At 45.7% G+C, this 23976-nt stretch overlaps 1 long non-coding RNA gene and 1 pseudogene across 1 annotated transcript; both read right to left on the bottom strand.

Moving 5' to 3' along the window:
- Positions 1 to 3114: 3114 nt before the first annotated feature.
- On the bottom strand, positions 3115 to 9344 carry LOC147999627 (uncharacterized). The gene is made up of 2 exons (XR_015643697.1): positions 6465 to 9344; positions 3115 to 4139 (listed from the first exon to the last, which is right to left on the bottom strand). It is a non-coding gene; the product is annotated as an uncharacterized LOC147999627 (long non-coding RNA).
- Positions 17391 to 18095, bottom strand: Haus2-ps1 (HAUS augmin like complex subunit 2, pseudogene 1; annotated as a pseudogene).

Genomic DNA, 23976 nt, shown 5'->3' with positions numbered 1-23976 from the left:
ATACAGACACACAGAGACAGACAACTAAAATAAAATTTAAAATAAAGATTCATAGCCTTTTGTTCAATATTCATGATTTTTCAGGATATGTTTTTGCTTTTAAAAATTAATTCATATATACTAATTATTGTTATTGTCATATATAATTATGTTAATTCATATATACTAATTATTGTTCAGTCAACTTGCAACATTTTTCTTGTAGTTGATAGTGACTTTTTCACTGTTTTGATTGATCTTGTGTTTTTCAGAAGTGTTATACTGTATGCAGATAAAAATGGTTTACCTGGGAGGGGGGATGAGATAGATGATTTGCGGAGGGAAAACCTGGAAGGCGGACATTTGAAATGTAAGTAAGTAAAATAACCAATAAAAACTGATCTACCTTTTCTATTCTTATGCCTCTATGTCAGGGAGAATTAGCTAAAACCTTTAATAGAACCTGTGATAGAATAGGGCCACATGCCAACTTCTAATTCATGGGTAGTCATACGGTTTAAAATATCAACTCCCTCCATTCTGACCACAGCTCTGTTCTGTGTATTTAAAGATGGTCCCACTCAACAGGTGGAGGAAAAGGGGTAGTGTTTCTGCCACATCTCCCGGTGAAAGGTCTTTGTGCATTTGTCCCGAGGGAACGAAAATGTGAATAGTAAGTGTGGCATGCCACCTCGTGGAAGGAAGAATACAGTGCAGTTCAGCTGTGTCTCCTGCCTTAGTTACCTTGGTCATTCCAAAGCTGGCAGTCAGGGTGGACACAAGCCCAGCTCCTCTCTCTACACCACAGTGGAAAGTATCTGGGGAAACAGGAACCCATCATTAGTTAAGAAGGAGAGGCACACTCAAAAGTCAATTCTCAATTAGTAATCAATGGGGAGGGCCCAGCCCCTTGCGGGTGGTATCATCCCTGGGCTGCTAGTCTTAGGTTATGCAAGCTGAGCAAGCCAGGGGAAGCAAGCCAGTAAGTAACATCTCTCCATGGCCTCTGCATCAGCTCCTGCTTCCTGCCCTGTGTGAGTTCCAGTCCTGACTTCCTTTGGTGATGAACAGCCATGTGGAAGTGTAAGCTGAATAAACCCTCCCCAACTTGCTTCTTGGTCATGATGTTTGTGCAGGAATAGAAACCCTGACTAAGACAGACCCTGTCTTCAAAACAGAAACACAAACAGAAACAAACCCCCCTGTTCCAAAGCGTCCTTTTCAGTAAGCGATACCACAGATGGATTTGTTGTTTCCGATGCAGACATTACGAAGAGCACTGTGTGCCCTCTGTGTGCCGAGTGTAAGGTCAAACTTTGTCGGCGCCAGCACCGACACGGTACCGAGAATCGGGCGAAAGCCTACAGGATGAAAGAAACACACATACACACACACAGGTTATCGTGTCAAGCCAGGAGAGGAAGAGAGGAAGAGAGAGGAAGAGAGAGAGAGAGAGAGAGAGAGAGAGAGAGAGAGAGAGAGAGAGAGAGAGAGGAAGAGTGAGAGTGAGGAAAAAGAGTGAGAGAGTCCTGTAGCTTTATTCACCACTTATATACCCAAGTCTCCAGGTAGAAAATATCTGGGAAGCACAGTGGGAAACCCTGGCTCGTGACTACCTGGCTCGTGACTTCGGTAACAAAAGACCGACTAGGAGACCTGAATTAATTAGGGAGAAATCCCAGAAGTCCAGCCTAAATCTCAAGGATAAAGGCTGAGGAAGTAAAAGGCAGAAGTAAATTGACCACCACCCAGGTGTGGTCCAGGTGTGTCGGTTCCACAAGCAACAGCCGGGCTCAGCAGAGGTCATGCAGTGGAGACACTGGGTGTTTACTACTTGGTCTTTTCTTCCTGTGCCGTAAATACATGGGAGAGGCCTCTGTCTAACAATCCCATGACTTCTTAACTGTGGCCATGCAGTTACAAAGCAGCCAGGCCCAAATCCAATATGGCACTACAAAACTTCATCATGCCAAGAGAACATTCATGACAAATTTAGAAACGTAGCAACAGGGTACTGCAGACAGACCCAGAAAATGTCCCCAGAAGTCAGTTTTAAAAAGGTAAAACCCACAAGACTAATAGTTTTAGACGCAACATTTTGAAAGTCACACTGATATAACTTATAATAACGTAAGTAGAAGTGAACAAGTTAGAAAACTGTCAGTCTGCCTAGAAGCATAACTAGGTACATACACCACAGTCTCTCTCTATAAAGACACTAAAATGTTCCCATTGCTGAAGGCACTGCTACGTGTAATTTTAAGAGGCTTGGAGTACAAGGGATGGCTACATCACATATCAGTCAGGCCACAGACATCAGCCTATTGAAGCCTTTCACCAAAATCAAGGATATGTGTCACCATAGAAAGCAGAACTGGCTTCAGTCTGCTTGGCTTCATGGTTATCAATACAAGAAATCTGTCCTCTTAGGTTAGGGTGAGTGACTGTATACCATTTCCCAGCAAGCAATTCTTATTATGTAAATGAGGGCATTTCTAAATTTTTAATTTTTATTTTTTTAAGTTTTTTTTATATGAGTATACTGTAGCTGTTTTTAGACACCAGAAGAGGGCATCAGATCCCATTACAGATGGTTGTGAGCCACCATGTGGTTGCTGGGATTTGAACTCAGGACCTCTGGAAGAGCAGCCGGTGCTCTTAACAATGAGGGCATTTCTATGGTGTCAGGTTGTAAGTAATTCTTATTGGGTGCATAACTCTGTCAATCTGTGGCTCTAGTTGGGTAAACCCAGAGTTTTCTGTCTGGGAAATGTTTTTTGAATCTTGGAGAACTGAGATCTATACTTCTGTGCAAACATGCGAACTCTCTCTGTCTCTCTCTCTGTCTCTGTCTCTGTCTCTCTGTCTCTGTCTCTCTCTGTCTCTCTGTCTCTGTCTCTCTCTGTCTCTCTCTGTCTCTGTCTCTCTGTCTCTGTCTCTCTGTCTCTCTCTCTCTCAGGTGTGTGTGTGTATGTGTGTGTGTGTGTGCTTGTGTGTGTGTGTAATCTCAATTTTATTTTTTATGTTGTCTGTGGGTACGGTACTTAAGGGTGCACCTGAAAGACCCCCGAAGGGAGCCCCCCACTCAAGTCTCGGGAAAGACGCGCACCCAGTAGGACACAGACACCGACCTGCTGTAATCACACGAGGAAGATTTATTGTGAGCGAGATGAAACGAGAGCTCAGGCCAGCATGCTGGGGTCGAGACTCATACACCACACAGGGAGTAGAGGAGTTCGACCCCGACCTGAATTTTCACAGAGCTTATAAAGGAAAAAACCACAAACCAGGGGGATCAAGAGGGAGGGAGGAGGGGAATTCCAAAACCACAAACTGCCCATACATTTAGGTCATATGCTAGTCATGTGTAACACTAGGCAACACACCCAGGACTTTGTGACATTGTGATTAGGGGTAGTGACATTTTCAGGGCCATTGGACCATTGTGGCCGGAGGCTATGGGTCATTGTGGCTGTTCCAGGAAACTTTTCATGCAAGAATGTTCCGGGAACCATTGTACAGCAAGGGAGGGGCGAAAAGTTCATGTTCTCACAGACCCTACCTCTTCTTTTTGGGTAGCTAGGCGGCTTATTATTAATTTTTAATCCTTCATTCCCCACTTCTTCTTTTTTTGTTAATAGTTCTAATCCTAGAACTTCATGGAGAACTCAGCTTCATCTAGCATAACAGCTTGGTATTGTAGTCTTAACATGAGGATTCTAACCTGGACACTATCCAAGCCTATCCACCAAGGTCATGACTAGCTTTTAGAACTTCTAAGCTTATATGGACTGTGATCCCTGAGGCACAGTCCCAAGAAGTGTTAAGAGTACTAACATATGCAATGTTACATCATTTGTAATGGAAATCAAGCCTATCCCACACCTATCTTGATAGAACCCAGGACAAACATGACTGAATTTCCCTCTAGGTCCCAGCTCTCAGCCCCAACAGCTAGTACACGGCTGGTGAGGGCTGAGAATTGACAGCTGTCAGGGTGGTCAGCAGCACCAGGTACGGTCCTTTCCAGCGAGGCTCGAGTGTCTGGACTCAGTGTAGCTGCAACCTGGAACTGATGGGATGTCTCAGGGGTCTCCGGGGCATAGGCTGCTGTCAGCTGTGAGCAGATTTCTTTCTGTATCACCTGTAGGTCTTTTAGCCTGGCACACAAATCATTATTACTATGGCACTATGACATGTTGGTTCAGTAACATCATCTAATACAGTCAGGGGGGCTGAGGCCCCATATAAGATCTCAAAGGGGGTAAGGCTGAATCTGGAAGGGGTATTTCTTGCTCTGAAGAGAGCAAGAGGGAAGGAGTGTCACCCAGTCTGTGCCAGTCTCCATGGTTAATTTGGTCAGGGTCTCTTTTAGAGTTCTATTTATTTACCCTACCTGTCCTGAACTTTGAGGTCTGTAAATACAATGTAATTTCCAATCGACCTCTAAATACTTGGCCACACCCTGGCTTACCTTGGCAACGAAAGTAGGGCCATTGTCTGACCAGATTACCTTGGGCATTCCAAATCAGAGGAAGATTTCTTCCAGTATCTTCTTGATGATTGCAGAGGCCGTCTCTTGTTTGGTGAGGAAAGCTTCTATCTATTCCTGAAAAAGTATCTACAAGCACTAGGAGATACTTGTGATTATATTTTTCTGGTTTTATCTCAGTGAAGTTCACTTCGACTTTTCACCAAACTCTCTAGGTCTCTTTGCCCTGTTTGCTTGCTAAGCATTCACTTATTGACATACCTTATACTTTCTACTGTCTCTCTGGCTAAAATCTTAAAGTCTATTACATACACTTAACTACTTGGACAAACTTTTTATCTCCTAATTGAGTCCATTTCTGTATTTGGCAAAGTGAGTCTTTTCTTTGTTCTCTGGGGAGTATAGCTTTCCCCTCAATGTGCCATTGTCCTTTATCTTTTAAGCAATTTGGGCCTTTTCTAAGTGAGGCCATCCCTTAGTCCGATCCCAGTTCCCAGTGGCTGTCTCTTGCAGGCCTGCAACCAGGATGGGCTCCTGCATAACCATTTTTCGAGCCACTTTATCTGCTTCGTTATTGCCCCATGTCACTGAATCTCTTCCCTCCTGATATCCTGAGCAATGAATAGTACTCACAGTTGTTGGCTTCACCAGGGCATCCAAGAGATGGTAAAGGCATCTGCAGTGCTGATGTACTGGGGGGGGTAGAGGTTCAGCCATCCCAGATGACATTGTATTGTCCACCATGGCAGCACCCACTTGTCTCTGACCTTCATTCATGAAGAGAACTGTTCCCGTCTGTGGACAAGGTCCTCGGCTTTCAGCAGGGGTCAATCAGCCAGTCGCAGAGGTCTTTCCTCCACCCATGGGCTTCTGCCAGTACTTGACACTCGTGCTGTGGTGGCTCCAGGTCCGGATTGGGCAGCAAGGTGACCAGATTGTCCCCAACCGGTGGAGAATCTAGTCCATGGCAGCTGACCAGTGGTCCCATCTTTTGGGACACTCTATTCAAAGGCAAACATCAGCCACTCTATCACAGTTTAAGTCCTGGATTGGGTGATAATTGTTAGTGCCCGGCTGGCAGGAGTGATATGTTCCAAGTAGAACAGCGCTAAGCCATTCATCTCCCAGCATCAGGTACTGGTGCACTGAGACAGGTCTTAAGCTCCACATACACAGTCTGTAGATATGCATACACATGGCCTCACCCAGCCATTTCAGCCCACGCAAGCCATTTTGGAGAGCAATTTTCTCATGAGCAAGGGATAGGGGCAGTCAGGGATGACTATGAACTAGTGGGTTACCCGGCCCACGCCAAGGTCCACTGTTCTTCGGGCAGTCCATAAGTATTGTTTGTTGCCAGTAGGCCCCTGTACCCAAGGTCTTTGGATATTGGCCCACTGGAGGGGGCCATAGGAGCACAGAGCATTGGGTCCCTGCATCCACACTTCCCTTCTATCTCTGTACATAGCCAGCACTCTAGGACCAAGAGGCTCTCCAGTGTCCCCTCTTGTTCTTTCTGGGGCAGTCCCTGACCCAGTGTCTTTTTTTTTTTTTCTTTGCATTAGGCACACTGATCTTTAGCCAGGAATTCTCTTCTGTTGCCAGGTACTGTCTTCCTAGGTTCCCTAACTACTGTGGCCAGTATATGTTCCTCTCTTGTCTTTTATCTCTCTTTAGCTCTCTAGCTTCCTCTTCTTTTAGTCTCTTTTCTTCCCTAGCTTCCTGCTCTTTTTACCTTCTTTCTTTCTTTCTTTTTTTTTCCAGTCTCTTTGCATCTTCTTCTACAGCTATTAGGTGCTGTCCACTTTTCTGCACAGACCCTGATTTTCTCTGCAACTTACAATAACTCTCTCAGCGACTTAGCTTAACCCTTCAAGTTTCTGTAACTTTCTCTTCATATCTTTTCCTTATCTTAGCCAGATTGGTGGGGCACTTTCCAGCCCCTAGGAGACCCACCCTTGGAGCCTGGGGGCAGACCTGGAGCACTCCCTACCTTCAGGGGTATGAAGAGAGCAGGCAGAAGTGAGGGCCTTCTATGCGTGTTGGAACCCTTTTTTTTTTTTTCTGGCCTCTAGTAGGATTCCGTCTTTCCTCAGTGGTAAAGAAGACCTGTAACAGTTACTAACAAGCATATCAAATGGGATGGTGAGAAAACAAGAGAATCTTGAGAATAGAGTCTACCGAAGAGGGCAAACAGCATTTAGTCACACAGCTAAACCAGGAGGCCTTTCTTGGAACAAAAAGGCCATTGTCAGTGTCAGCTCCATGGCTTTGCCTCTCAAGAGAACCAGCCTCCAAATGACACTAGGCTTCTAGTAACAACTAATAACAAAAGGATGGAGAGATGGTTAGAACCTGGTTGCTAGATGCCAGGGGGCTGATAAAAGAATTGTAACCAGTTCACCTGGGGCTATCAGGACCTCAGTAGTAGCCCTTTACCAAACTGTCTCACTGGGTTTAAAGGGGCCAAGGAAAAGAAAACATTAATCCTGACCTTGGCTACCTCCAAGTAATTTAGTGCTGGAGACTGACTCCTCCCTTGGAATAAAGACAGCAGATAAGGCAGGCTTCCTTAAAGAACTTCTCTAAATGAGCACTCTCCTTCTGTGAGCAAATGTCAGAAATTCCTTTCCTGTTCTTGTTTTCCTTATAGCCCCACCTAGCTCTCAGCCTTTTTAGATTATTCTTCATGTAGCATTTTTAACACAGCCTGTCCCTTTTTTATAGCCTATTAACAGCATTTCTGATCTTTTAGGCAGCTACGCACTAAGTGTCATACCGGCTGAAACTCCACCTTTAAGATTCTTTGCTCCCAAGCAAAATTTAAATCCTTTTCCAGCTTATCTCAGCTGTCCACCATGAGATTCCCAGAGATCGCGAACCAAGGTGTAGTAATTCACTAAGAAATCTCTCTATAGTGTTTCTTTTTACCTTAAGCCTTTTCCTTTTAAACAGCTCCTGAAGAGCCAGAAAAATTGGGTGAGACTTGAGAAGTCCCCATGCTCGCTGCAGCAGCTCCGCAGCTAATTTCGCTCCCCTCTACTGTGTGCTGCGAGCACAAGCACAGATAAAACACTATTTTAAAAATTAACTTTGGCTATCAACCAACACACCGCCACTAGAGCGGGGTCCATAAGATTAAGTTTCTTACTAAGCATTAAGGGGACCAAGTAAAACTCTTCAACGAACAAAGCAAACAGTTTCATGATTTCAAACACAGTCGTCAGTCCAAGATTTTAAACACGGTCGTCAGTCCAAATTCAAACACGAAACAAAAGTCAAAAAAACACTGGACAATACCACAGAAAACAATCCAGACAAACAAGACCAAGACAAAGCATCCTATAACCAATTTCCACAGATGCCTAGTACCTTCAGTACCTGGCCCAAACTGCAGCTTAACCTTAGCTGCTTCCGGGATACCAAACACAGAAACAGAATACAGACAACAGACACTAACACATCTAAGCACACTTGTCCGTGCCTATACTTAAATAGGCAGCCGAACTCGACCTCCAAAGTCACAGTCAGATCTTTTTGACTGTCCGTTGCCGGGTCCTCCCGACAAAATTCGGCTCGAGGAACGTTTCTCACGCGTCCCAGAGCCAGGACCCAACAAAGGCTGACTCATGGAACGTCTCTCACGAGTCCCAGAGCCTGCGCGATTGGGGCATCCCCCGGTGTGCTTTCTAAAAAGGAAAAAAAGAAAGAAAAAGACTATTCGGAGTAGGAATCCTTCATCTACTCACAGGCGCCATTTCGGGGTGGGGAACCTTCTTCCACCCGTGCACAGGGCAGGAAACCTTCTTCTGCCCAGACAGTGCACTAAGACCTTAAACCGGTACCGAAAAACACAGACTACAGGACTTAATTCACACACACTCACACACACGAGCACAAACAAAAGAGAAAAAAAAACAAAAAAACAAAACCGACGTCGACTTCGTGTCGACCAGAGGCACTGAAACTGATCGGCAGGTCGCAGACCTTGCCTAACAAACCGGTCGTCAAGGAGTAAAGTCTCCTCTGGACCTATCAGATGGGGTTCACCAGGCGTCCCTGGTCCCCCCTTGTCCTCCTGGGACGTCTCCCAGGGCGAACGGACGGTGGGTACCTGGACACGTCTATCCCTATCCACCCCGCTCTCCTTCCTGGAGCGCGGTCTCACTGAGCGTCCGCAAAACCGAAACAGCGATCGCACCAGATTCCCAGACAGAACATAGACACAGACCCAGACACAGCGCTGAGATAAAACAGAGAATCTTACCTCCAAGTGGGTCTAGGACCCCTGGGTGGTCGCGCAGATCCCGGACGAGCCCCCAAATGAAAGACCCCCGAAGGGAGCCCCCCACTCAAGTCTCGGGAAAGACGCGCACCCAGTAGGACACAGACACCGACCTGCTGTAATCACACGAGGAAGATTTATTGTGAGCGAGATGAAACGAGAGCTCAGGCCAGCATGCTGGGGTCGAGACTCATACACCACACAGGGAGTAGAGGAGTTCGACCCCGACCTGAATTTTCACAGAGCTTATAAAGGAAAAAACCACAAACCAGGGGGATCAAGAGGGAGGGAGGAGGGGAATTCCAAAACCACAAACTGCCCATACATTTAGGTCATATGCTAGTCATGTGTAACACTAGGCAACACACCCAGGACTTTGTGACATTGTGATTAGGGGTAGTGACATTTTCAGGGCCATTGGACCATTGTGGCCGGAGGCTATGGGTCATTGTGGCTGTTCCAGGAAACTTTTCATGCAAGAATGTTCCGGGAACCATTGTACAGCAAGGGAGGGGCGAAAAGTTCATGTTCTCACAGACCCTACCTCTTCTTTTTGGGTAGCTAGGCGGCTTATTATTAATTTTTAATCCTTCACACCATGTGAGTGCCGGGTGCCTGAAGGAACCAGAACCAGGTGTTGGAGCTCCTAAAACTGGAGTTATAGGTAGCCATAACCCACCCTGTAGTTACTGGGAATCAAACCCAGGTCCTCTGGAAGAGCATCACATGCTGGTAACCACTGAGCCATCTCTCCAGCCTCCACCCACACTCAGCTCTGCTCACAGCTTTTCTCCACACTCCAGTCTTCCCATAACCTCTCTCATTCCACCTGCCGCTCACTGCTGGTGTTCCCTGTGAAGAAGAGCATAAGCCATGCGCATAAGAGCTAAGAAGCCTAACAGAGTGATTCAGGGTTACACCATCTGTGTAAAAAAACGGAGCATCCCTGTAATCACAGACACCCTCTGGGCATAACTTTGGCTGGGAATACACTCATACCTTTTCTTCTGTTTCATCAAGGTCTTCTCCCTCCAACTGACAAGGGGCCATCTCTCAGGTTAATAGACACCTAGGAACCATTCCATTCTAGGGTATTCTCTCTCTCTCTCTCTCTCTCTCTCTCTCTCTCTCTCTCTCTGCAACTAATCACACTTGACACAAAAGGCTGCAGCAGGAAGAGGGCATGATGTCATCCTGGCTGTGTACCTTCTCATTCATTCAGAACAAATGCATGAAGATCCATTTGCCAGAAGAGGAAACCCAAACACAAACAACCATCTTTACATATGGCACAGAGCTGCCCTCAGTATAGTTCCTTCACACACACACACACACACACACACACACACACACACACACACACACACAGTGATGGTTTGTATATGCTAAGCACAGGGAGTGGCACTATTAGAAGGTGTGGCCTTTTTGGGGTGGGTGTGGCCTTGTTGGAGTGGGTTGGGTATAGGCTTTAATATCCTTGTCCTAGCTGCCTGGGAGCCAGCATTCTGCTAGCCGACTTCAGATGAACTCTCAGCTCCTCTTGCACTGAGCCTGCCTGGATGCTGCCATGTTCCTACCTTGATAATGGACTGAACCTGTAAGCCAGACCCAATTGAATGTTGTCCTTTATAAGAGTTGCCTTGGTCGTGGTGGTGTCTGTTCCCAGCAGTAAAACCCTAACTAAGACACATGTGTATACATGTGTGTGTATCAAATAAATAAATAAATAAATAAATAAATAAATTTTATTTAGCTCGAGTCTCAGGATGGCGCGCCCCAGGAAACACCGATCCCAGACGAGCCCCCAAATGAAAGATCCCTGAAGGAAGACCCTTATTCAAGTCTTGAAATTGCGGACCCCAGACACAGAGAGACCATTTTGGATGTAATAAGCAAAGGCGAGGTTTATTACTGAGATCTATTACGGAGATCTCCGGGCCAACACGTATCCCGCGCAGGAGACAGAGGTGTTGACCCCGAAACTCAAAAGTCAGGGGTTTATATAGGGAAGGCTAGGGGGTTTGGCACGGATTCACACAATTGGTTGTTTCAAACAGTGGCGGCTAATTTTTGGCGCAGCTGTAAGTGATTGGCTCATTTAAACATAGCAGTGAGATCACAACACAGCAGAAGAGTACGTGCTGACTGGGGCATTCGGGATTTTAGAAGCCAGGGGCGTATCAGGGTTTGAAGGACATCTGGTTAAAGTGTGGTTCTGAGTAAGCTGGGGGAGGTGCCCTCCTGTCAAATGGTTTATGAGTCAGTCCTGATAGCTTGGTCTGTTAGTCTTAGTGGCAGGGCGGCCCCCGTCATGCCTGGACTTGCCTGGGCTTGTTTTTTTAGTTTAGCCCTGAGTCGGTGGATTTTGAAACTTACTTTTAATTTTATATTTTTAAACCTTAAATCTGTATAACTTTGCTTTCAAAACAAGTAATAAATATAAACAAGTAAGTGTATCCTGTGAGAGCAGAGGTGGGTGGAGTGTTCCACAGTGTGTACATGAAAGTCGGAGGACAAACACAGGTGTCCTGTCTCTCCCTCTTGGGGCATCCGCTCCACATGACCTTCTACATGAGGGTCCCAAGGATCAAACCTGGGTTCTCAGGCTCACTGTCAAATGCCTTCACCTCGTGAGCAATCCTACTAGCCCAAGGGAACGTATTTGTCTGTTTGACACATGGTTTGGCTACATATCCCTATCTGAACCGTACTTCACTGTATAGAGTAGTATGGCCTCATGTAGGATGATGTCATTATGCAGCAAGACAGGTCCAGGATAAGGCAAAGCCTATCATTGGGTGAGAAGGAAGGGTAGGCGGGGAAAATCTAGGAAGGAGCGAGGAGGGAGGAGCGGAGAGAACAAGGCTGCGCATGTTAAGATTCCTCTCTGCACATATCACAGGCTGTTATGACTATTCTTAAGGGATGGGTGTGTACAGGATTTTGTGTTGTCTAGATGGGCAAATTATATCTCATCAAATGGATCAGAGGATATTGTGTGGATTTACTGTAGATTAAGAATTTATATGAGAAATATATAAATCTAATTGTTAAACTACAAGCTTCTAGGGCTTTGATTTTACCAGGCTACAGGGGGTGTGAGCAAAGTTCCGGGTGGACAGAGAGACAACCTGTCTCAGTTCTGGAAGCTGAGCTAGGCTATAGAGTGCCTGGAGCTAGCTAGTATGGCATGGTGCCACACCAGAACGGCCAGCGGAACGCGATGTGTGTGTGTCAAGCGTGGTAACAACCTGCCAAGGGGACAGCGTGTGAAAGCAGTTGGCAGGGAAACAGCTAGAGCACACAGCTCCCAGGATCCTCAAGGAGTGAGAACGCCCAGTTCGGCCACAACAGGCTCAAACTCAAGACATAACTTGTCTCTTCCTCCCCGGTGCTGCATAGCCAGCCTAGGACATTTTAAAACGCTGTCAGCGGACACTTACACTCAGGGAAACAAACTTGGATCATCCTACCCCACCTTCCAGGAAGGGGCGGAGCTAAACATGCACAGTGGGGTCTGTGCTGCTTTTCAGGTCAATGCCATCAACAGCCGTCATCAAAGGCTCTCACGGCCCAGTCTTATTTGACAGGGGTGTACAGAAGATAAAGCTTGCGGCTTCTGGTGCCCCCATCAGCTTCATGGGAAACTGAAGGTTCATGGGAAGAGCGAGCAGGGCTCCAGGGAAGCAGATTAGCATCATGCAATGGCCTGGGACCAGAACTTTCACCAAAGGACTCTTCTAGGACGCTCTAGAAAGCAAAACACATCAAGATGATCCCTGATCCGTGAACACTGCCTATTCCCATTAACAGGCAAGGATGCAGTCAGGGTCCCTAGGGTCTATGTAAGAGGTACAAGTGTATCAGTCATTTCAGAGTCCCACTGGCTATCCTTCTGAAGCATCTGCTGCTGCGGTTCCCCCGTCTCTGCTCCAAAATCGGACTGCAGAGACATGCAGGGAAGGCTCTGGAAACTCTACCAAACATCCATGTGGCCTGAATCTGGGGATTTAAAAGGTAATAACCTCTTCCTGTAAGCGGCCAGAGGTGACCAGTGAAGACAATTCACTACTCCCTTGACCCAGAAAACCCCACAAAATCATGCAAATTAAGAGGTTCAAACCTTTGTGTTCACTTTTCGAACACCTGGGAAACTGCCCAGGCCATCAAGGGTATGAATCTCTGAAAAGCCACCAAGTACCTGAAAGATGCCACTTTAAAGAAGCAATGTGTGCCGTTCTGGCCATATAATGGTGGAGTCAGTAGGAGAGCCCAAGGCCAAACAGTGGGGCTGGACACAGGGATGGTGGCCAAAAAAGTGCTGAATTTTTTGCTGCACATGCTTAAAAATGCAGAGGGTAATGCTAAACTTAAGGGTTTAGACATAGATTCTCCAGTCATTGAACACGTCCAGGTGAACAAGGTACCTAAGATGCGCCAACGAACCTACAGAGCTCACGGCCAAATCAACCCATACATGAGCTCCCCCTGCTCATTGAGACCATCCTAACTGAGCAGGAACAAGTCATTTCAAAGCCAGAAGAGGAGGTTGCACAGAAGGAAAAGATATCCCAGAAGAAACTGAAGAAACAAAAACTCATGGCACGGGAATAAATTCAGCATGAAATAAATGCAGATAAAGTAAAAAAAAATAAATAAACAAAAGATAATAACACCCGTTCGTTACTGAAGTAAAATGGAGCCATGGATCTGGGCGAGAGGGGAGGAGGCAAGGAGGGGACTGGAAGGAGTGGACCGAGGGGAGGCTGCAGTCGGAATGCACTGCAGGAGAGAAGAATAAATAAAAGGGGGGAAATAGGGCTGGAAAGATGGCTCAGCGGTTAAGAGCACTGACTGCTCTTCCAGAGGTCCTGAGTTCAATTCCCAGCAACCGCATGGTGGCTCACAACCAACTGTAATGAGATCTGACGCCCTCTTCTGGCGTACTTATATAGACAGTGTACTTATATAGAATAAATCAATAAACCTTTTTTTTAAAATGGAAAAAATAGAAAAATAATAATGACAACACTCATTTGGGTGGCATGACTCATCAGAGACAGTCACGACACTTAGAATGCCGTTGTCCTTTGGTTTCTCATCTATAGCTTTCATGTATAGAGAAACATTTCCTCATGTATAGAGAAACGTTTCCTCTCGTCCTGTTCCCTCTAGGACTTCCATCACAAAGGCATGTTGGATTTCATTAAAGACTTTTTATTTCTTCATCCATTAATTTCAGCTTTCATTTCTATTCCTTCTTGCTGTCAAGTGGGTTTGTGTTTGGTTTGTCCTTGTTTTTCAAAATCTTTTTTTAAAAGATTTATTTATTTATTATATATAAGTACACTGTGACTGTCTTCAGACACACCAGAAGAGGGCATCAGATCCCATTACAGATGGTTGTGAGCCACCATGTGGTTGCTGGGATCTGAACTCAGGACCTCTGGGAGAGGAGCCAGTGCTCTTAACCACTGAGCCATCTATCCAGACCTATTTTCCAAATCTTTGAGCTCTGTTGCTCAGTCATTTCTTAGTACTCTTTCTGAAATGTCTTAATGTATTTGGGACTGAGTGGCTCCCAGAGGCTGTATTGTGCTGTGTCTTCATTTTCATTTGGTTCCAGGAAATTTTTAAATTTTTTTTCTTGGTTTCTTTTTTGACATATTTATCATTCAGTAATGAATGGTTTAATCTCCAGACCCAGGAGACCTGATGTCCTCCTCTGTCCTCTGAGGGTACTAGGTACAAACGTGGGGCACGGATCCAAATGCAGGTAGAACACCCATGCACATAAAAAAATAAAAATAAAAAGGAGTGAGCCTCTAGACCTCATGATCATTCTAAATGTATTATTATTATCGATAGCTAATAACTATTAATCTTCCCTGCCTGGGCCTGTTCTTCCTGAGTTGGATTTCTTTAGGCTGAAAGGTCTTTCCTTCTCCTGTGACTGGGGTCTGGAGTCTCCACTCTTATTGCAGTGAGTAGAATGTTGGATGTGCTAACAGTTAACTCCTCTCAGGCCCATGTCTCTACTACATGTTCCCAAGGTAAAGAAGGGAACATAGCAAAAAAAAAAAAATTATGAATTGGGATCACACTTTTTTTTAATTTTTCTCTTTTTTTGAATATTTATTATGTATACATCATACAGACATCTGTCTGCATGCACACCTGCAGACCAGAAGAGAGCATCGGACCGCATTACAGAGGGTTGTGAGCCACCATGCGGTTTCTGGGAATTGAACTCAGGACCTCTGGAAGAGCAGACAGTGCTCTTAACCTCTGAGCCGTCTTTCCAGCCCGGATCACACTTTTTAACACCATGAGAAGTAGCTAGCTGCAAGGGAGGAAATTTAAAGTCCTTTTAAGGTATATTTGTCTATTCCTGCAAAATGTACTGGGTCTTCAATAATAGGGTGTCACCATTTAGCTCATGGTGGCTAAAGAACCATGACAGTAACCTGTGGGGCTTTGCTTGTTTGTTTGTGTTTTAGAGCTTGTTTTGTTACGGGAAAATCTCCTGAAAGGAAGCTGTGTCTGCAGAGAGTGGTTGGCTGACTGGAACCGCAGTACTGTCAGAGCTGGAATGTTGCAGGTCCAGAGCCCAGTGACCTTTTCTTGGGATAGTTCTTGTCCACCTCTGTGTCTGAACTATTAGCCTGAACATAGGCACCAGACTCCAGTCTGGTGACTAAAAGATTAAAGCCTCCTGGTGAAAGACCCCCGGAGAGGACCTTTCCCTCAGGAGGAGTCCCAAGCGCCCAATGACCGAGCCGAGTCCACTCAGATGCAATCAGCAAGAGGGTTTATTGGAAAACACAGGTACCTGCGGGCACACAGTCTCTTCGGAGGACTTGCGCGCCCAGCAGCTCCAGCATGGGGCTTTTATAGGGATTGGGGAAGCAGAAGCGGGCGTACAGAAGCAGATGCATAGTTACGGGGATTGGTGGATTCAAACGAGGCACATAGACATGTTCACATATGATTGGCTATTTCACATGATGAGGTAATAAGGTATAGCTACACACATTGGCAGGTTTGGGGCATCCTGGATGTCGGGGGCTGGGGGCTTATCTCTTCCTGCCAGGTGGCCTGTGAGTCAGGTCCGGTACTCCTGGTCTATTCTGCATTCCTTTCCTTTTATGGTCTGTTAGTTCTAGCGGCAGGACTGGGGGGCCTGGACTTGCTTTTCACAGTGTTTAGTCCTGAGTCTGTGAACCCTGAAACATACTCTTCCAACTCCATATTTTTAAACCCCAAATCTGTATAATTTTCCCTTCATTCCCCTCTTCTTCTATTAAGTAATTCTTTTTTTTTTAACTGTTACAATCTCTATTTATTATACTAGTCTCCATCTTAAGAAAATCCTAAGTGAGTAAAATATCAGTGTTTTCCTTACAGACCTCTAACCTTTAGCCACATGTCTGTGATTCCAGCACTCGGGAGGCTAAGGCAAGGAAAATCATGTGTTTGAGACCAGCCTGGGCTACATAGTGAGTCCAAGTTCTGCCTTGGCTACATATAGCACCAAAAAATTCTAAATTTTTACAAGACTCTGTTTCTTCTTTGTTGATCCTAAGTCCACCAGCACACATCCTCCACCAGCGTTTATTTCCAAGCAGTCCTAAGAATACAACCAGGTTCAGTGAGTGAACCGCCTAGAGGAGTTACAAGACTTAGTGTCATCACATTCACAGCTGTGACTTAGTACAACTCAACTGCTACACTTAAATGCTCTCTATCACCAAAACGGTTAGGGATGAGGTGCTCTGCAATTCTGCCAGGGACCAGAAGCAAAGGTACTTTCTACTCGGTGTGTACCAACATCCTAGACTCTCAGAAGAAAAGAAAGCATCCCCCACAAACTACACTGTACAGCCTGATCACACTGAGCCCTGCTCCTCCTCCTATTACCTATGGTTCTAGGTGGGCCAGCCAAGGAACCACTACGTCATGAAGTCTTCAAAGGGAACAGGCCTGGTGAGTAGCTATTCAGTTACAGATTCTGGAATATTCCAATCCAGAAATTTTTTTTTTTTTGGTTCTTTTTTTCGGAGTTGGGGACCGAACCCAGGGCCTTGTGCTTCCTAGGTAAGCGCTCTACCACTGAGCTAAATCCCCAGCCCCCAGAAATGTTTTTAAAAGATCCAATGCAGAATCATAATACAAAACCTTCTGCCTGAAGAATGTTCAATTCACTTATAATCATATGTATAGTTGATCACTTTTAAGCTTCACTGAAGAGAGTGAAAACATAGATAAAGGTCAGTTTGATCCTAGTGAACCTAAAATTCTGGTGCTCCAATGTGCTCACTCGCTCTCTATTACTTTCATTTGTCTATTTTTGTGTGTATAGCACATACATAGGATGACACATGTGTGGACATCATAGGCTTGAGAATCTGTGGGAATCAGTGATCCCCTTCTGATATGTGGATCCCAGGGATTGAATCAGGCTGTGAGGCTTGAAGCAGGAGCTTTTCCCCACTGAGATATCTTTCTGGCTCTGCTATTCCAATACTAAGAAGGCTTCAGTGCTGCTAGCAACAAAGCCTATCAATATGCCTGTCATAACAATCTAGACAGGGACTTCTGATTACATGTAATTGACTGAACGTAAAGATGGCATCACTTGGCATCAGAGGTCTCAGTGTGAGCCTTAGAAAGAAAAGGTAAAGGAGGCACTATGTCAAGTTCATGAAGATGATTTTTTTCAGTCAGCATTCTGGGGATGTACAAGGAAATTTCCTTTTGTAGATCTCGCCACTTGAGTATATTCTCTGCCAGTTCTTCTGTCTTGTTCACCAAAATATCCATCTTGGCTAAAGCTTTGCTCATTTTCTTTAGGTTTGCATCTAAATGAGGGATATTTCTAATTATTTCAAGATTCGTTTCCATTTTCTCAATGAAAGTCACAGCCAATTCCAGCATATGTACCATATATCTGTGATAAACAGCTTCCATTGGCAAGTTCTCCTGGCACATGGGTCTCAGCACTCTTTGCCTGATGGTGTGCTTCTCTTTTAGCACTGCTTCCAGATGATTATTCATGCTTTGCAGAACATCATATTTCTCAACCAAATAGGTAGGATGAATAAGATCTGCTGTATCCTTTTCTAGCTTCAGAAGTTCAATTTCCAGATTGTTCTGGTAGATTTCAGCTTGAAGATCTGAGATCTGCTGTAATCTGGAAAAGTTCACAAAGCAAGGAGCCGTGTTCCTAGATATATCTAACATCTCCTCAGTGACTATCCCTGAAGCCACCAAGTGGTTCAGCAGTAACCCAGCTGCACTCGGCGCGGACGCTGGGTCCCATGGGTTGGTGGCAGCCATGGCTCCAACGCACCTCTGGAACTGGCTCGAGGAGTGTATTAAGTAATTCTAATCTTAGAATTTTGATATCAAGTCTCGTATTTGGTCTCACCAGTTGTCCTAACTGACTGGTACTGTTGTCTCAGAACCATCAACTGCACAGCACTCACTCGATTTTTAACAAAAGCAATTAACCTGTTTGTCACGCAGGGTCCAAAAACTAAAACCAAGAAAATTATTAGTAATGGCCCAGCCATATAGCAGAGAGTAGGGTAGTCATCCAGGGAGACCGAGTGAACCAAGACTCAAACCAACCTTGTTGAGCGTCTCTATCTTTTTGTAGGAGTCAAACCTATTAACTAGTTTCTCTAACACACGTGGACCTATAATCAGAAGCAGAAGCAAAACTAAGAAGGGTCCCATAAGGATAGATACCAGAGTAGTCATCCAAGGAGATCTACTAAACCAGCTCTCGAACCATCCCTGATGCGCTTCTCTGTCTGCCTTTTGTCTAACCTTTCTCTAAGTTCATTCATGGAGTCTTTAATTACTCCTGAATGGTCTGCATAGAAGCAACATTCTTCTTTCAGTGTAGCACACAGACTCCTTCTTTAAGGAATATCAGGTCTAATATTTTCCTATTTTGAAGGACTACCTCTGAGAGGGAGGTTAGGTATTCTTGGAGGTCAGCTAAAAAGTCTTTCACTCTTTTTATATCTGAGTCAATGGCAGTTCTGATATCTCTATAAGCCTTGCATTGCAACAGCAGATGTCCTTGTGCTGCCCTTGCAGCACCTAGATAGCCTTAGCCCTAAGTAATTCTCAACTCCTTTTTTGTGTCTTACTAAGTCTTCAGCATCAGGATTCCAATCTGGACACTATCTGAACCTATACACCAAGGTCATGACTGTTTTTTAGAACTTCTAAACTTATACAGGTTGTGATCCCTGAGGCACAGTCCCAAGAAGTGTTAGGAGTACTAACATATGCAATGTTACATCATTTGCAATAGAAATCAAGCCTATTCCCACACCTATCTCGATGGAACCCAGAGCAAACATGAAATTCTTGTTTCTAAAGCACACTTCTCAAGTGAGCATTATAGCAACCTCCCAGTCAGTCTCTGATGTATCCACTTATCTGATGTGCAAGTCTAGGGAGCTTTTTGAAGATCTGAGTGTCCCTCTAGGTCCCAGCTCTCAGCCCCAACAGCTAGTACGCGGCTGGTGAGGACTGAGACTTGATGGCTGTCAGGGTGGTCAGCAGCACCAGGTACGGTCCTTTCCAGCGAGGCCCGAGTGTCTGGGCTCCATGTCATTGTATGTATCTGCAGTCTCTGACCTGGAACTGATGAGATGTCTCGGAGGTCCCTGGGGCATAGGCTGCTGCCAGCTGTGAGCAGATTTCTTTCTGTATCACCTGTAGGTCTTTTAGCCTGGCATACAAATCATTATTACTATGACATGTTGGTTCAGTAACATCATCTAATACAGTCAGGGGAGCTGAGGCCCCATATAAGATCTCAAAGGGGGTAAGGCTGAATCTGGAAGGGGTATTTCTTGCTCTGAAGAGAGCAAGAGGGAAGGAGTGTCACCCAGTCTGCGCCAGTCTCCATGGTCAATTTAATTTGGTCAGGGTCTCTTTTAGAGTTTTATTTATTTACTCTACCTGTCCTGAACTTTGAGGTCTGTAGATACAATGTAATTTCCAATCAACCTCTAAATACTTGGCCACATCCTGGCTTACCTTGGCAACGAAAGTAGGGCTGTTGTCTAACCAGATTACCTTGGGCACTCCAGACTGGGGGAAGATTTCTTCCAGTATCTTCTTGATGACTATCGAGGCCGTCTCTTGCAGTTGTTGGCTTCACCAGGGCATCCAAGAGATGGTAAAGGCATCTGAAGTGCTGATGTTCTGGGGGGGTAGAAGTTCAGCCATCCCAGATGACATTGTGTTGTCCACCATGGCAGCACCCACTTATCTCTGACCTTCATTCATGAAGAGAACTGTTCCCGTCTGTGGACAAGGTCCTCAGCTTTCAGCAGGGGTCAATCAGCCAGTCGCAGAGGTCTTTCCTCCACCCATGGGCTTCTGCCAGTACTTGACACTCGTGCTGTGGTGACTCCAGGTCCAGATCGGGCAGCAAGGTGACCAGATTGTCCCCAACCGGTGGAGAATCTAGTCCATGGCAGCTGACCAGTGGTCCCATCTTTTGGGACACTCTATTCAAAGGCAAGACATCAGCCACTCTATCACAGTTTAAGTCCTGGATTGGGTGATAATTGTCAGTGCCTGGCTGGCAGGAGTGATGTGTTCCAGGCAGAAAAACACTAAGCCACACATCTCCCAGCATCAGGTACTGGTGCACTGAGACAGGTCTTAAGCTCCACATTCACAGTCTGCAGATATGCATACACATGGCCTCACCCAGCCATTTCAGCCCACGCAAGCCATTTTGCAGAGCAATTTTCTCATGAGCAAGGGATAGGGGCAGTCAGGGATGACTATAAACTAGTGGGTTACCCGGCCCACGCCAAGGTCCACTGTTCTTCGGGCAGTCCGTAAGTATTGTTCGTTGCCAGTAGCCCCTTGCACTCAAGGTCTTTGGATATTGGCCCACTGAGGGGGGGCATAGGAGCACAGAGCATTGGGTCCCTGTATCCACACTTCCCTTCTATCTCTGTACATAGCCAGCACTCTAGGACCAAGAGGCTCTCCAGTGGCCCCTCTTGTTCTCTCTTGGGCAGTCCCTGACCCAGTGTCCTTTTTCTTTGCATTAGGCACACTGATCTTTAGCCAGGAATTCTCTTCTGTTGCCAGGTACTATCTTCCTAGGTTCCCTAACTACTGTGGCCAGTATATGTTCCTCTCTCGTCTTTTATCTCTCTTTAGCTCTCTAACTTCTTCTTTCCTAGCTTCCTGCTCTTTTTACCTCTTTTCTCTTTTAACCTTACTTTCTCTGTAACTTATACTAACTCTCAGCAACTTAGCTTAACCCTTTAAATTTCTGTAACTTTTCTCTTCATATCCTTTCCTTATCTTAGCCAGATTGGTGGGGCATTTTCCAGCCCCTCAGAGACCCACCCCTGGAGCCTGGTGGCAGACCTGGCACTCCCTACCTTTAGGCATATTGAAGTCAACAGGCAGAAGTGAGGGCCTTCCATCCATGTCTGGAACATTCTTTCTGGCCTCCAGTAGGATTCCATCTTTTCTCAGTGGTAAAGAAGACCTGTAACAGTTACTAACAAGCATCTCAAATGGGATGGTGAGAAAACAAGAGAATCTTGAAAATAGAGGTCTACTGAAGAGGGCAAACAGCATTTAGTCACACAGCTAAACCAGGAGGCTCTCTTGGGACAAAAAAGGCCATTGTACAAATAAGCACAAGCTTTGTCTATGAAACAGAAAGGTGAGCAGAGAGGCAGCAGATCTGTTATCGACTATCTCTCTAGACTTAGATTTTCCCTCAAGGAGTATCTCTCTTCAGTGTCAGCTCCATGGCTTTGCCTCTCAAGAGAACCAGCCTCCAAATGACACTAGGCTTCTAGTAACAACTAATAACAAAAGGATGGAGAGATGGTTAGAACCTGGGTGCTAGATGCCAGGTGGCTGACAAAAGAATCATAACCAGTTCACTTGGGGCTCTCAGGACCTCAGTAGTAGCCCTTTACCAAACTGTCTCACTGGGTTTAAAGGCCCATGGAAAAGAAAACATTAATCCTGACCTTGGCCACCGCCAAAGCCTGAATTCTAAATCTTGACTGGCAAAACAAAGTTTTTCAGTTTGTTGTAGATTCTTTGAAACTATTTTAGGGGCTCTTTTTGTCCCCCAACCTGGGGCATTTTGACCATAGGGGCAGGAACTGGCTGCTGTGGGAACAGGATCAAAGGCACTCTCCATGTTAATGATGACCAACAAGAAAAGTAATTTAATGCTGGAGACTGATTCCTCCCTTGGAATAAAGCCAGCAGATAAGGCAGGCTTCCTTAAAGAACTTCTCTTAATGAGCACTCTCCTTCTGTGAGCAAATGTCAGAAATTCCTTTCTTGTTCTTGTTTTCCTTAGAGTCCTCTCCTACCTCGCTCTCAGCCTTTTCAGATAGTTCCTCCTGTAGCATTTCTTCTTCTTTTTTTTTTAAACATTTATTTATTTATTATGTATACATCATACAGCTTTCTGCCTGCATGTATGCACCTGCAGGCCAGAAGAGGGCACCAGACCTGATTATAGATGGATGTGAGCCACCATGTGGTTGCTGGGAATTGAACTCAGGACCTCTGGAAGAGCAGTCAGTGCTCTTAACCGCTGAGCCATCTCTCCAGCCCCCCTTCTTCTTTTTTTTTAAAAGATTTATTTATTTATTATATATAAGTACACTGAAGCTGTCTTTAGACACACCAGAAGAGGGCATCGGATCTCATTTACAGATGGTTGTGAGCCACCATGTGGTTGTTGGGATTTGAACTCAGGACCTCTGGGAGAGCAGTCAGTGCTCTTAACCACTGAGCCATCTCTTCAGCCCCCAAGGAAAATTCAAATCTTTCCCAGCTCATCACAGCTGGCTTCGAGCACAAGCACAGATAAAACACTATGTTTTAAAAATTAACTTTGGCTATCAACCAACACACCGCCACTAGAGCGGGGTCCACAAAATTAAGTTTCTTACTCACTAAGCGTTAAGGGGACTCTTCGACGAACAAAGCAAACAGTTTCATGATTTCAAACACAGTCGTCAGTCCAAATTCAAACATGAAACAAAAGTCAAAAAGACACTCGACAATATCACAGAAAACAAACCAGAGAAACAAGACCAAAATAAAGCATCCTATATCCAATTTCCACAGATGCCTGGTATTTTCAGTACCTGGCCCAAACTGCAGCTTAACCTTAGCTGCTTCTGGGATACCAAACACAGAAACAGAACACAAACAACAGACACCAACACGTCCAGAAAACCACAGTCAGGTCACAAAGAAGACAAACAATTCCAACAGTCAAACAAGTAACAGACAGACGCACCACGCGGCTTCGGTACCAAACTGAAACCAAAAATTCAGATGGTGTCAGCGAGGGTCTTGGATCCTCTACTCCAATAAAATTCAGACGGAGTCATCAAGGGTGCGGATCCCTCCGAAAACGGACGGAGGTGCCATGGATCCGGATCTCCCTCTCCTCCAACCACCCTTGGAACATCTTCTAGGGCTGCGGGGGAGAAGTCCGAGCTCGTCAGCTCCTTCTCTGGCCCGCCCAGATAGTCCCCAGATCTGAGCCTATTGATCGATCGTTCACAGGACAAGACACAACAGACAAGACAAACGCCGGCCGGCTTACCTCCCGGTGGGTGGTCGGTGATCTCTAGGCAGAGGGTCTCCAAATCCCGGACGAGCCCCCATAATGAAAGACCCCCGGAGAGGACCTTTCCCTCAGGAGGAGTCCCAAGCGCCCAATGACCGAGCCGAGTCCACTCAGATGCAATCAGCAAGAGGGTTTATTGGAAAACACAGGTACCTGCAAGCACACAGTCTCTTCGGAGGACTTGCGCGCCCAGCAGCTCCAGCATGGGGCTTTTATAGGGTTTGGGGAAGCAGAAGTGGGCGTACAGAAGCAGATGCATAGTTACGGGGATTGGTGGATTCAAACGAGGCACATAGACATGTTCACATATGATTGGCTATTTCACATGATGAGGTAATAAGGTATAGCTACACACATTGGCAGGTTTGGGGCATCCTGGATGTCGGGGGCTGGGGGCTTATCTCTTCCTGCCAGGTGGCCTGTGAGTCAGGTCCGGTACTCCTGGTCTGTTCTGCATTCCTTTCCTTTTATGGTCTGTTAGTTCTAGCGGCAGGACGGGGCTGCCTGGACTTGCTTTTCACAGTGTTTAGTCCTGAGTCTGTGAAC

This window comes from Rattus norvegicus, chromosome 19 (genome assembly GCF_021556685.1).
Source record: "Rattus norvegicus strain SHRSP/BbbUtx chromosome 19, alternate assembly SHRSP_T2T, whole genome shotgun sequence".
In the NCBI taxonomy this organism is placed as follows: Eukaryota; Metazoa; Chordata; class Mammalia; order Rodentia; family Muridae; genus Rattus; species Rattus norvegicus.
This window is presented reverse-complemented; position numbering and strand designations above follow the sequence as displayed.